The following is a 15,887-nucleotide window of genomic DNA, read 5'->3' on the forward strand; positions in this document are numbered from 1 at the left end:
GTAATTTAGAGGCTATGTGTCCGATATTAACATATGGGTAACATGTCTTTAGGCAATATTGTGATTGGAAAGTGACTAAATTTTGGCTCCAATCTATTGATGGGTTATGTTTTTGTAACCATGGTAACCCAAGTATTATGGGATGAATTGAACTAGGGATGATATCATATGTTAAAAATTCTTTGTGTCCATCTGGTGTGATGGTTAACAATGGGATTGTGTGATGAGTGATAGGCCCCTTTAAAATCTGAGTACCATCTATTACCCTTACAAAGACAGGAGAAGATTTCTGCAGAATAGGTATTTTATTTTGTTTTACAATAGATTCATCAAGGAATATACCATCAGCTCCGGAGTCAATAATGGCTTCGTTCTGAAGTTGTAGACTGTCCCACTGTAAAGACAATGTTATTGATAGGTAAGAAGGGTTTTTCAATTTTTTAGATGTATAGTTAAGTGTCAACTTACCCTTCTTTTGACGAGAGAGGACAGGACATGAAGTTACATCATGATCTTTATTTGCACAATAGAGGCAAAGATTAGCGGATCTTCTTCTTTGTTTTTCTTCAAAACTAAGGGGTCCGCGAATGGTACCTATTTCCATTGGTACAGGTGATGAGTGGGACTTATCTTGATAAGATGGAAAAGATCTTTTGGGTGTGCTTTCAAAATGATGTTTTTCAATCTTCCTTTCGCGATATCTCCTATCCATGGCTATGGACAACTTGATTAGAGATTCCAAGCTTTCCGGGAAATCCACTCTGGAAAGTTCATCTTTTAGATGTTCAGATAAACCTAGACGGAACTGGTTTTTTAGACTTACTGAGTTCCACTCAGAATCCGTGGCCCATAGCTGAAAATCCGCTATGTAATCTTCCACTGGTCTTTTTCCTTGTTTAAGTGATCTTAATCTGTGTTCGGCGGTTTGCTGTTTATTTATGTCATCATAAAGTACAGCCATTGTTTGGAAAAAGTTTTCCAGGGAATTTAATATTGGATCTTCTGTTTCTAGAAATCTGTCTGCCCATGCTCTGGGCTCAACAAAAAACGTAAATGAGAGGGCGCTAAAAGCTAAGAGAAACCAACACACTTAATCAGCATTAATTAGGCATCCCTAATAAAGAAAACAATACACCAAGTAATTTAAAAAGTTTTACTATCAAAAATAAATTGCACAATATGCGGGACGTCTCCCTGCAGCGGATAAATATTACAAATAAAATAAATCAAAAGAAAAGTACTATATGGAATACCACCCTAAAAATTAAAAATGTAAGAAATGAGAAAATATCAAAAATCAAAAAACAAAAATAAAAAAAAATATTGCTGGCTAAGTGAATGTCCAATCTAAGGAAACGTCAAATGTTCCTCTTTGTTGCTGTGGGATCCAGTGTGTATCAGGGTTGGAAAACAAATGTTGCTGATTAGAAAGTGTCAATATAGTAGTTACTCCTTATGTTTGTATCAACTCTTCAAGTGTTAACACATATAGCAATTGTTTCCCATAATTTAATGTGTAGGCCAAAATACTGCTTCAATATATGCAGAATGTGCAGTAGGTGGGACTTTGTTTATGAAGAAAGGTATATTTGAATCACTACCGATAAATGAATATTGACTCTGTGAGCCTTGTTCGATAGTCACTGATTATTAGTATTTGTATACACTTCTCACCTTAACAGCCTGCTGTATGACATATTACTTAGCAAAAATTACTTATACTTTTTACTGGAACTTTTCCTCGCCAAGCGCGATGACACTCTTAAGCGGCTGTGTGCCAGATGATCGCTTGTGACAGGCAGCTTGGGGTAATACCGGAATCTTTTCCTCGCCAAGTTCGATGACAATCTTGAACGGCTGTATATCAGATGACCACACTTGACAGGCAGCTGGGGTAATGCCGGAATCTTTTCTTCTCCGAAACCGTTACCTCTCCAGTCAGCGTCTTTACAGATTTTCACCTCCGTTGGTTGTATGCAGCTGTAGCAAAAGGGTAATCAGCTGAGCTGATATTGTGAAGCAACCTCCGCTCTTAGCGTATTTCACGCGCGGGTAATCTACTAGGTACCTAGTTGTAAGTTCTTGACAGGGTCAGCAACTCTCTTTCTCTACGCGTTTCACCCGTGTAGATGGGCTTTCTCAAGATGACAGTTGCTCCCGGAACTCATGTTTAAAAATCCGCTGCTGTGTTTCAATTGGATGATCATTTTCCTCAATTAGATCTTAAGGTGAGTTGCTTGTTAAGGTGGTATGTAGAGATCCAGAGCAAAACTTTTTTGCTGCAACATTTGAATATTAGTCATTTAAAGGAGTTTCTATAAGTTTTTACTGGCCCCAGGAAATTTCGATTATTTGACATAGGTTATATCCGTACATTAAAGTTTTTCTTCAAAATACTAATTGAAGTATAAAGTGCTAAATGCATTAACAGAAAAAACATTATTAGGGTGGTATATTCCATTAGGTGGTATTCCAAAGTTTAAAAAATTACTCTAAATTTACTCTATAGTTTAAACAATTTACTCTAAATAAAAGGAGTTAGTAATCAGATTGTACTCTGTATTCTTTACTGGCTTCTAAATGTGATATCTTTTATGGACTTTATTTATTAGAATTTGTTCTCCTGAAGGTGCATTATAAGATGTATAGCAGTACTGTTAAATTGTCCATGCCTGGCTTTGTCATAGAATTGTGTTTTTGTTTTTTTCTGTAGTACATATTATTAGAAATCTGGGAGAGTTATTTGTATATAAAAAACAGAAGATGTGAATTGGTCACTTTGGGCTTATACTTTACATATAGTCTATAATTTTGGGGGGTCTCTCTTGCTTTTAGACTCCTAGAAATGGTGATAGGTCCATTTCTGAATTCAGACCTCTTGGATGGAGGGTGTCAAATTGATATATGAGCTCAGATTCCTTCTTTAATAACTTTTTTTCAAAATTGCCCCCTCTCCAGTCTCCTCTCACTATATGTATACCCCAAAATTTGAAGTGTTGCAGACTATTATTGTGGGTTTCCCTAAAATGCTTATAGAGATGGGTGTCCAGATTACTCTTTTCTATGTTGCAGAGATGCTCTCTAATCCTATCTCGTAGCATTCTAGTGGTTTCACCAATATAAAATAAATTACAAGAGCATTTAATAAGGTATATCACCCCTTTTTGTGAGCATCTAATAATGTCTTTAATGTTGTAATCTTCTCCTGTTCTTGTTATATGAACCTTGCTACTTTTATTGCTGTATCTGCAAGCCCTACATAGATGACAGGGGAAGAACCCTTTTAAATTGTGGCCTTGTAAGTCTCGATCAATTAAACTAGTGCCCTCTTTCTTTAGTTCACTTGGTGCCAAAATTTGTTTTAAGTTTTTTGCTTTCCTAAATATAATTTTTGGTTTATAAGCTACCATATCTCCTATTAGAGGATCTTTTTTGACTATGTGCCAATGTCTATTGATTGCTTTCCTTATTGCTTGATGGTTTTCACTATAGTCAGTAATGAATGCTACATTGTATTCATTATTATCAGTTTGGACATTGGACATATTTTTATCTTTATATTGTAGAAGAGTGCTTCTTTCTGTTGTTGCTGCTCTATTAATGGCTCCTTCTAGTTCTTGCTCTGAATAGCCCCTATCATGGAATCTTTGTTGCAAGATGTTAGTCTGTGTCTGGAAATCAATTTGTCTAGAGCAATTTTTCTTAATTCTAAGAAATTGTCCTGTTGGTATATTTTCTTTCCATCTCTTATGATGGCAACTTTTCTTATGCACGTAATTATTGCAATCAACTTTTTTAAAAAATGTTCTTGTTGCAATATTGCCATCATCTATAAATAGTTCTAGATCTAAAAACGAGATAGAGGTTTAGACAACAGCCCTCTAAGGGAGGGCACTTCAAAAAATCTGGTAGCTGCAGAAAAGAGAGAGAGATTTTACACACCATTAAATCACAGGAAAAGACAACTAGAGGACAAAGGGGAGGAAAGAGTAGAAGGAGAGGCAAAAAGAGTGAAGTAAAGACAGAAAACACAGGGATCTTTAACTTAAGTGATAAAGAACTAGATGAAGATGAAAAAAGAGTGCTCTCTTTGGGCATGTCCTTTGCCCCCACTGCCACAATGAATAAGTTCAATACCCATATACATGTAAAACAATTTGTTAGAAAACTAACTTTAAAACGTTTTTTCTTGAAGAATCCTATTGAGAGGCAGATCAATCCTTCCAGATTTCCTCAGACTATTATAGATAAGGTGGAAGACACTACACACACCAAATTGAAACCATTATCAAAATTCTATCCCACTCATGCTAAAGGCTCCAATTTAGAGACTTTCGAAAAAATGGTCCTTAAAGACATAAAGGACTTTAATCCTAAGAAAGTGAAACCAAATTTTAACTTAACAAGAAAAGATAGAGATATCATTGAGAAATTACAATCAAATAAGGAAGTAGTTATAAAACCGGCTGATAAGGGTGGGGGGGTTGTAATTATGAATAAAGTTAATTATATATCAGAGGCAAATAGGATACTCAGTGACTCCAAAACCTATAAGATATTAGATCTTAATCCGATTAAACGAATTACTAATAATCTTTTGGATATTTTGAAAGAAGGAAGGGAAGGTGGGATTCTTAATGACAACGAGTTTAAATTCCTATATCCTGAATTTCCAAGAACTCCCATCTTTTATTTTCTACCAAAGGTACACAAAAGTCTTACAAATCCCCCTGGGAGACCTATCATCTCCGGCATTGGCTCTATTAGTTCAAATCTATCCAAATATGTTGATGTTTATCTTCAGAAATATGTTAAAAACCTAAATACTTATTTGAGGGACTCTACACAGGTGCTCCAATTGGTGGAAAATATTAGATGGGAGGATAACTTTATTCTCGCCACAAGCGATGTTACCTCATTGTATACAGTCATAGACCACAATAAAGGCATACAAGCTGTGGAAAACATTCTCAGTAAAGATACCAATGTCAGTACACAGCTAAGTCAATTTATCCTGAAAGGGATAAAATTTATTTTGGAGAATAACTACTTCGAATTTAATGGGAAATACTATCTCCAGCTCGAAGGTACCGCGATGGGCACGAGGTTCGCGCCAAGTTATGCTAATATCTTCATGGGTGATTGGGAAGACCGTTTTCTCAACACACATGAATTTGGCGCGGACCTCGTGCTCTTCAAACGGTACATAGATGACATTCTAATTATATGGCGAGGATCCGAGGATAATTTAAAACTCTTCTTTCAAGCAATGAACATTAATGATAGAGGTCTACACTTTACCTATGAGTACAGTAGGACCTCTATCTCGTTTTTAGATCTAGAACTATTTATAGATGATGGCAATATTGCAACAAGAACATTTTTTTAAAAAGTTGATTGCAATAATTACGTGCATAAGAAAAGTTGCCATCATAAGAGATGGAAAGAAAATATACCAACAGGACAATTTCTTAGAATTAAGAAAAATTGCTCTAGACAAATTGATTTCCAGACACAGACTAACATCTTGCAACAAAGATTCCATGATAGGGGCTATTCAGAGCAAGAACTAGAAGGAGCCATTAATAGAGCAGCAACAACAGAAAGAAGCACTCTTCTACAATATAAAGATAAAAATATGTCCAATGTCCAAACTGATAATAATGAATACAATGTAGCATTCATTACTGACTATAGTGAAAACCATCAAGCAATAAGGAAAGCAATCAATAGACATTGGCACATAGTCAAAAAAGATCCTCTAATAGGAGATATGGTAGCTTATAAACCAAAAATTATATTTAGGAAAGCAAAAAACTTAAAACAAATTTTGGCACCAAGTGAACTAAAGAAAGAGGGCACTAGTTTAATTGATCGAGACTTACAAGGCCACAATTTAAAAGGGTTCTTCCCCTGTCATCTATGTAGGGCTTGCAGATACAGCAATAAAAGTAGCAAGGTTCATATAACAAGAACAGGAGAAGATTACAACATTAAAGACATTATTAGATGCTCACAAAAAGGGGTGATATACCTTATTAAATGCTCTTGTAATTTATTTTATATTGGTGAAACCACTAGAATGCTACGAGATAGGATTAGAGAGCATCTCTGCAACATAGAAAAGGGTAATCTGGACACCCATCTCTATAAGCATTTTAGGGAAACCCACAATAATAGTCTGCAACACTTCAAATTTTGGGGTATACATATAGTGAGAGGAGACTGGAGAGGGGGCAATTTTGAAAAAAAGTTATTAAAGAAGGAATCTGAGCTCATATATCAATTTGACACCCTCCATCCAAGAGGTCTGAATTCAGAAATGGACCTATCACCATTTCTAGGAGTCTAAAAGCAAGAGAGACCCCCCAAAATTATAGACTATATGTAAAGTATAAGCCCAAAGTGACCAATTCACATCTTCTGTTTTTTATATACAAATAACTCTCCCAGATTTCTAATAATATGTACTACAGAAAAAAACAAAAACACAATTCTATGACCAAGCCAGGCATGGACAATTTAACAGTACTGCTATACATCTTATAATGCACCTTCAGGAGAACAAATTCTAATAAATAAAGTCCATAAAAGATATCACATTTAGAAGCCAGTAAAGAATACAGAGTACAATCTGATTACTAACTCCTTTTATTTAGAGTAAATTGTTTAAACTATAGAGTAAATTTAGAGTAATTTTTTAAACTTTGGAATACCACCTAATGGAATATACCACCCTAATAATGTTTTTTCTGTTAATGCATTTAGCACTTTATACTTCAATTAGTATTTTGAAGAAAAACTTTAATGTACGGATATAACCTATGTCAAATAATCGAAATTTCCTGGGGCCAGTAAAAACTTATAGAAACTCCTTTAAATGACTAATATTCAAATGTTGCAGCAAAAAAGTTTTGCTCTGGATCTCTACATACCACCTTAACAAGCAACTCACCTTAAGATCTAATTGAGGAAAATGATCATCCAATTGAAACACAGCAGCGGATTTTTAAACATGAGTTCCGGGAGCAACTGTCATCTTGAGAAAGCCCATCTACACGGGTGAAACGCGTAGAGAAAGAGAGTTGCTGACCCTGTCAAGAACTTACAACTAGGTACCTAGTAGATTACCCGCGCGTGAAATACGCTAAGAGCGGAGGTTGCTTCACAATATCAGCTCAGCTGATTACCCTTTTGCTACAGCTGCATACAACCAACGGAGGTGAAAATCTGTAAAGACGCTGACTGGAGAGGTAACGGTTTCGGAGAAGAAAAGATTCCGGCATTACCCCAGCTGCCTGTCAAGTGTGGTCATCTGATATACAGCCGTTCAAGATTGTCATCGAACTTGGCGAGGAAAAGATTCCGGTATTACCCCAAGCTGCCTGTCACAAGCGATCATCTGGCACACAGCCGCTTAAGAGTGTCATCGCGCTTGGCGAGGAAAAGTTCCGGTAAAAAGTATAAGTAATTTTTGCTAAGTAATATGTCATACAGCAGGCTGTTAAGGTGAGAAGTGTATACAAATACTAATAATCAGTGACTATCGAACAAGGCTCACAGAGTCAATATTCATTTATCGGTAGTGATTCAAATATACCTTTCTTCATAAACAAAGTCCCACCTACTGCACATTCTGCATATATTGAAGCAGTATTTTGGCCTACACATTAAATTATGGGAAACAATTGCTATATGTGTTAACACTTGAAGAGTTGATACAAACATAAGGAGTAACTACTATATTGACACTTTCTAATCAGCAACATTTGTTTTCCAACCCTGATACACACTGGATCCCACAGCAACAAAGAGGAACATTTGACGTTTCCTTAGATTGGACATTCTCTTAGCCAGCAATATTTTTTTTTTTAGGGTGGTATTCCATATAGTACTTTTCTTTTGATTTATTTTATTTGTAATATTTATCCGCTGCAGGGAGACGTCCCGCATATTGTGCAATTTATTTTTGATAGTAAAACTTTTTAAATTACTTGGTGTATTGTTTTCTTTATTAGGGATGCCTAATTAATGCTGATTAAGTGTGTTGGTTTCTCTTAGCTTTTAGCGCCCTCTCATTTACGTTTTTTGTTGAGTTTTATATTTTTGCCATCTAGGGGAGGTGGTAGGAGAGTGGCTTAGACAAACCTTTGGATTTTAGCGCTGTATTTTTCTTTTCTATTCATGCTCTGGGCTCCCCAGAGAGGTAGGAGATGGTAGTGAAAACTTTAATCTTATCAGTTCGGTAGGTACGTGGTTTTAAAGTAAATAATAGGATACAAGCATTCTTAAACTCACGAAATTTCGTGCAATCACCAGCAAATGGTATTGGGGGGTTAACCTGAGGTTCTGGAGTTTCAGTAGCTTTGTGGGTGACAAATTCATTAAGTATTCTTTTTAGAGTGCTGTTTTCATTTTTTATTTCAGTTAAACCTTGGGCCATTATTTCCACTTTCTGGTTTAATGAGGAGATTTGGTTAGCCATTTCAACAGGATCCATGTTATACCTGGAAATATGTAGCTAAGATTAGTTTTTTTTTTTTTTTTTCTGGCTTGATTATTCTGTGATATTTAGGTTCAAATATTCTTTCCAAAATATAAATCACTAAGTTATTTTTATTTATAAATTTAGTAGATGTTTGTATTCATATTCTCCATAATTCCATGGCTTAGATAATATGGTCATAAATGAATACATATTTGCTAAATGATTTGTGTTAATTATCACAACTAAATAACTTCTTAGTTGTGAGATACTCAATATGAGAAGTGTTAAATGGCAGATGAAATATAAATGATAATGAGTATGATAAGCAATGAAAATGATTGGAATATGATACAGAATAATAATTGGTGGTTCAGTAGAAATATGACTATCTGAGCTTTGTATGATGAACACAGAGAAAGAGCTTAAAGTTACATGTAAAACTTCATATTCTTAGGTAATGGTTAGTTTGAGTCTTTTACTCCATATAAGAGACACCGGATATGAATAATTGAATGGAGGAATAGCGACACAAGATGGTATAAACAAAATAGGTTCAGTAATGCATTACTATTAGATATTGATCCAGCATGCTACAAATATTCGTTGGTGCACATACCTTTCTGGATTAGGTTAGAGAGTGGTTGAAAGTCTTACTTGTAATACAAAGATTCAATGAACTTTACAAGGAGACAGGAGCACAGCGTTCAGTCTGATCGGCGAGGTTACCGACTCTGGCGTGCTGCGCAGGAGATTCACTGACCGGAGATGACGTCAGCTATTGGAGTAGCGTCCGTTCACAGACTGGATTCGGCAAACAGCGATAGTTACTGTCAGCTTGTTGGAGGAAGGAAAAAGCATCCAAAAAAGTATTAATAAAAATGATATATGTTATGCCGTAATATGCCCATAAGAAATAGGCACATAATAAGTTGAATTCCCAAATTTAGGTTAGAGAGTTCAGGATTTCTTTGGCTCAATAAGGATTGATGTTCAGAGAGACTAGTGATAGTCACCTAAAACACTTTTAATAATCAAGCAATGATTCCTGGGAAATTGTGGACTTAAATAGGATATAATGAATGGGAGGAGATCTGGTGTTAAAGGTGTAGTGATAAACCAAATGCTGACATGTGCTCAATGTGGGAGACGCTGTAGGGACAGTTCATCTCTTGCGAAACACCAACGCACACACACTGGGGAAACACCATTTTCTTGCAGTGAATGTAGGAAGAGTGTTGCTGACAGCTCCAACTTAGTGAAACACCAAAGACTGCACACGAGGCAGAAGCCATTTGCATGTAGGGTTTGTCAATAGGGTTTCACTGAACGTGCAGCCCTTGTGATACACGAGAGAGCTCATGCTGGTCATAAGCCTTTCAAATGCAGCCAGTGTCCAAAAAGCTTCAATGAAAGTGCTGACTTAGTCAAGCACCAGCGAATTCACACAGGGGATAAACCTTATGTATGCAAGTCATGCAAAAAATGCTTCACAGATCACACCTTTCTTATTGTCCATAGGCAAAAGCATTCTGGAGAAAAAACATTTTACTGTAATGAATGCGACAAGAAGTTCATTGACAGCTCTTCTCTTATTAAACACCAGCACATCCACCATGGAGAGAAAACATTTGGGTGCAACGAGTGTGGGAAAAGATTTTCAGATAGTTCATCTCTAGTGAAGCACCAGAAGGTTCACACAGGAGAGAGACCATATTCTTGCACCTACTGTGGAAAAGGTTTTGCAGACAGCTCTTCTCTTCTAAAGCATAAAAGGATCCACACAGGAGAAAAACCCATTGTGTGCACAGAGTGTGGCAAGAGATTCACGGACAACTCCACACTAGTTGTTCATCAGAGGGTCCACAAAGGGGAGAAACAATTTGCTTGTTTAGTTTGTGGAAAAAAGTTTGCAGATAACTCAACTCTTGTAAAGCAACGTCGAATCCACACTGGCGAAAGACCTTATGTTTGTGCTAAATGTGGGAAAAGTTTCACTGATAGCTCAACCCTTATCAAACATCAGAATACTCATTCAGAGGAGTACTTATGCTATTGTACTTTATGTGGAAAAACATATGCAGAGGAGACATACCTGAATGCCCACCTTAAATCCCATGCAAGGGAGAGTTCAGAACATATATCTTTCTAAACTTGTCTCAAAATTGTATAACATTATTTTAAGGTTCATCATTTAATGTAGATTTCACTTATACTGTTGTTGTAAATTCAGAGCCTTAACAAACATACTGAAGTTAAAGAGTAATATGTACTACAAATCATTATTTGTCTTATGGATACATGGGTATGCTCCCAGATATCTTTGATGCCTAAAGTCTTTTCGTCTCATGCTACACATCTGCTGCACAAACAATGCATTTATATACTAATCTGTCTTGATTATATATAATAGACAACTTGACAATGCTCATAACTCTGGGCCCGGGGGGCAAGTGCAACGTGGTGGGCCAGGTACAGGAACTCCACCCCATTTCAAATATTATATATATATATATATATTTATTATTATTAATTTTTTTTTTAATAAGAGAGGCGAGTGAAACTCACATAAAATTTTGCTTCCAAGGCGCAAATTAATTGCATAATTTAAAATAAATTTATTTTATGATAATCTGTGCAATAAGCCTTGAAAATAAAATGCAATATTAGCTCATTTTAGCTTAATTGATGCTTAATGTTTAGCTAGGTGGTCAATAAGATCAGGTGGGTGGTGCTCCCATTAAAAAGGTACTGGGGAGAACACTAATTTATGAAATCATAAAGTATGGATGGGATATTTGATCACATTTTATAAAATTAGGATTTTTTTCTGCTCAGAAGTAACTCAGAAGGTGTATGCATACAATATATGTTCACGCCCTGCTCACTAATACATGCACTACATGCCAGCACATAGTGCTTACACCCTGCACACTGACAAACAACAATGCTTTAAATGATGCACACACTACATGCTCACATACCCTGCCTAATGACGCACACACTACATGCTCACACACCCTGCCTAATGACGCACACACTACATGCTCACACACCCTGCCTGACGCACACACTACATGCTCACACACCCTGCCTAATGACGCACACACTACATGCACACACCCTGCCTAATGACGCACACACTACATGCTCACACACCCTGCCTAATGACGCACACACTACATGCTCACATGCTTACTGATATGGATCTATAATTATTATTCACGTACATCACATAAAACATCTACAGTAAGTATTTGCTGTTTCCAGGGCAGTTGCCTTCTAATCTATATGAGCAGAAGTTCGTGATTATTTATGGTCTATTTTACAATGTTCATACTATACTGTAATGTGCTTCAGGTGTAGTCCATCAGAGTTTCTTCTATACCCACAGACTGTCATTTTGTGCATTCTGACGTGTAAATCAGGAAATTGTGCTTTTTTTTATAAAATAAGATAAATTATGTAATTTAAATTTCATAAGTGGGCCAACTTGTTCTAAATCTGATAATTTTACATCACAGTTTCTAAAATATTTGAATAATTTGGTTGTAATGTGTATGATACCAGCCTTATATAGATCTGGCCTTTTCCAGTAAACCAGGGCCTTATGTTTCTTACTATTAATGTCCAGGATTAAATCTAAGGGGTTTAATCAGTAATAAGTATGTGTACTGTATGTTAAGTAATGCAGCTGTACTACACTCATCATTAATAGACATAATAAATCATTAATGAACCATAACAGAGCACACATAAAAGAACCTTGAGACATGTATTCATATGTGTATCAATAAAGTAAAAATAATAAAACATTTTTTACTACTTTTATTATGTGTTTTATAGACTCTGTTAATTAACTCCAGTTATAGGCTATAAATTCCTCTGGGTTTGTAAGTTTTTACAAGGCAGAAAACAAAACTGTCTTCAGTGACAGACATACAATGAACACAGTGGTAGCGTTATTATTGTGGGCTGTTCTTATTTATTTACCTAAGCCAGGTTACCTAGGCATTTTATAAGATGATAAATTCTCAGTGGGTTTGTATATACCTTAAAGGGAAAGTCTACACCAGTATTATTATTGTTTAAAAAGATAGATAATCACTTTATTACCCATTCCCCAGTTTTGCATAACCAAAATAATTATATTAATACACTTTTTACCTCTGTGATTACCTTGTTTCTAAGCCTCTGCAGACTTCCCCCTTATTTCAGTTCTTTTGACAGACTTGCAGTTTAGCCAATCAGTGCTGACTCTTAAAAAACTCCATGGGAGTGAGCAAAATGTTATCTATATGGCGATAAGAGGCAGTTCAACGGCATAGAAATTAGCATATGAGCCTACCTAGGTTTAGCTTTCCACAAAGAATACCAAGAGAGCAAAGCAAAATTGATGATGAAAGTAAATTAGGAAGTAAATTGGAAAGTTGTTTGAAATTGCATGTACTATCCGAATCATAAAAGTTTAATTTTGACTTTACTGTCCCATTAAATCTGCAAATCTTTGTTTACAGAATTAACTCAGACATCCCAACTCTCCCTGGAGTTCAGGGCATCTCCCTCATTGTAATATCGGCTACCTAACGCCTGCAAATGAAATGCAATCTCTCTGAAACTACAAGTACCAACGTTGCCCAAATCCGGAAACAGTGTTTCTTTAAGGAATGCAGTGACGTCATCGAGCAGGAAGGCGTTGTCATAGCAAGTCTGTCTTTACTTTCAGCGTATTGCGTGTCTGCCACCCTCCCTCTTGTTGTTTGGAGGTGACGATAAGGCTCTTGGGGGGGGGGGGGAGAATCAGCAGCAGGCAATATAGGTTGAGTGAGAACGGAGAAAGAGGGCAAAGAGAGTGTGCCCCAGTGAGGGAGGAGATAGACACCTCTGCTGTCAGGTCCTTATCAAACTGACTCTACTGTGAGTACAAAACATAATTACAAATAGCCTCTCAAACTCAAAATCACACACGCTCCCAGACACAAAATCCGAAAGTCGTACAGGGACAACTATACTTCACAAGCTGGGATGCTATGGAACCCTGAAAGCATCAGTAACCAAAAAGCCCCCACCAATTTTAATAAACTAAAACACAAATGCTACATTATGTACTGCGTGTTAGTAAACTTCGTATTCTAAAATATTTGAGCATTCAATAAGCGTACGATCAGTCGAAAATAGGTTTGTTGTATGTGGTTGTGCAATAAAGCTACTTTTTTTAATGTGAGTTAGGAAGCTACTTTAATGATAAGTCTCTATCTTATTAAGGGTGTCCAGGTGTCCATTATATAACCGGGGGTTATAAAAAATGAGTTTTTGCAGGTTGGGATATATGTCAACCCCTTACTAAGTTTCAATAAGCCCTATAAAAAGAAGAGTAGAATAGATCTGCACATGTAAAAGTGAAACCTATAACGTTATTGTTTTAGTTAAAGGATTATATAAGTTTGTCAAAACCACATAATAAAAAACGTACACCTAGATTACAAGTTTTGCATTGTTTTTTTTTCCAGATTAGGGTTTGGGCTTGTCTTAAAAGAGCTAAATGCCCTTTTCAGGGCAAGAAAAGAGCTAAATGCCTTTTTAAGGGCAATGCCCATATAAATTCCCTTTTCAGGGCAATGGTTAGCTTAGGTTTTTGTTAGAGTTAGGTTTTTTTATTTTGGGGGGTTGGTTGGGTGGTGGTTTTTACTGTTGGGGGGGTGTTTGTATTTTTTTTTCAGGTAAAAGAGCTTATTTGTTTAGGGCAATGCCCCACAAAAGGCCTTTTTAAGGGCTATTGGTAGTTTATTGTAGGCTAGGGTTTTTGTTATTTTGGGGGGGCTTCTTTATTTTTATAGGGTTATTAGATTAGGTGTAATTGTTTTTATTTTGGATAATTTCGTTTGTTATTTTTCGTAATTTAGTATTTTTAAATTTTTTGTAATTTAGGATTTTTTATTTTTTGTAATTGTAGATTTAATTTTAGTAGTGTTAGTTTTTTTTTAAAGTGTAATTTAATTTATTTAATTGATAGTTATTTTAATTTTAGTATAATAGTAATGTTAGTTTAATATATAGTTTAAACTTAGGTTTTTTTAATTTCCCAGGTAAGTTTTTATTTATTTTAAGATAGGGATCTTGCAATTTTAATTTAAAGTTAGGGGGTTGTTAGCTTTAGGGCTTAATAGTTTAATTTAGTTTTTTGCGATGTGGGGGGCTGTCTGTTTAGGGGTTAATAGGTTTATTTAGTGGCGGTGATGTGGGAGGCCAGAGGATTAGGGGTTAATATCTTTATTATAGTGTGGGCGATGTTGGGGTGCGGGGGAATAGGGGTTAATAACTTTATTATAGTGGCAGCGATATTGGGAGTGGCAGATTAGGGGTTAATAAATTTATTTTGGTGTCGGCGATGTCGGGGGCGGCAGATAAGGGTTGTTTAGACGTGGGGTTGATATTAGGGTGTTAGGTTTAAACGTAACTTTTTTTTCCCCCATAGACATCAAATATAAACGATTAACCTATAAAACTGGAGATAGTTCATCTCCCAATAATTTCATAAATCTGTCTATGCATTTAAAATTATACTGTATATAATGAAATCAGTAATGTTCTGATATATAATAAAAAATATCTGAGAAGTTATGTTTTTTAAATGAATTTTTTATGTAGAAAACCATGATTTAAATTAAGTCTTAATGACTAGTGATTTAAATTGTGTTTTACATAATGATTTAAGTCAATTTAATTTGAACCAAATCCTCCCTGCATCAAAATAATACATTGCTTGTAATTGTTATCAAATATAAGATAAACTGTGTAATTGTATTTACTTTATACAAAGAGCTATAAATAAATTCAAAGGGACATAATACTCATATGCTAAATCACTTGAAACTGATGCAGTATAACTGTAAAAAGCTGACAGGAAAATATCACCTGAGCATCTCTATGTAAAAAAGGAAGATATTTTACCTCACAATCTCCTCAGCTCAGCAGAGTAAGTGCTGTGTAAAAAGTTATACTCAGCTGCTCCCAGCTGCAGGTAAAATAAAATAATGAAGAAATGAACTGCAGCAAATCAGCATCAGCAGTGCTGAGGTCATGAACTCTTTAACTGTGATCTCATGAGATTTGACTTAACTCTCATGAGATTTCATAGTAAGCTTCCTTTAACCTGAATAGGGAAATAATATGAGAGTGCATGAGGCTCATCCCCTTAGCTGTCCCAGGACAGACATACGAATATGCTGTTTAGAAATCCTTTACAATGGGATGTGGCTACTGAGGAACTTTTGAGGTAAAATATCTTTCTTTTTTACATAGAGATGTTCAGGTGATATTTTCTAGTCAGCTTTTTACAGCTATACTGCATCACTTTCAAGTGTTTCAACATTTGGGTATTATGGCCCTTTAATGCATTTAC

At 35.8% G+C, this 15,887-nt stretch overlaps 1 long non-coding RNA gene across 1 annotated transcript in view; it reads left to right on the forward strand.

Annotated features, from left to right (window-relative positions):
* The window catches only part of LOC128639039 (uncharacterized), a 58,103-nt gene extending 45,063 nt beyond the window's left edge, over positions 1–13,040 (forward strand). The window contains exon 3 of the long non-coding RNA XR_008399137.1: positions 13,003–13,040. This is a non-coding gene — a long non-coding RNA (uncharacterized LOC128639039). The remainder of the gene's footprint in view (positions 1–13,002) is intronic.
* Positions 13,041–15,887: the final 2,847 nt, after the last annotated feature.

This window comes from Bombina bombina, chromosome 1, assembly GCF_027579735.1.
Source record: "Bombina bombina isolate aBomBom1 chromosome 1, aBomBom1.pri, whole genome shotgun sequence".
Lineage (NCBI taxonomy): Eukaryota > Metazoa > Chordata > Amphibia > Anura > Bombinatoridae > Bombina > Bombina bombina.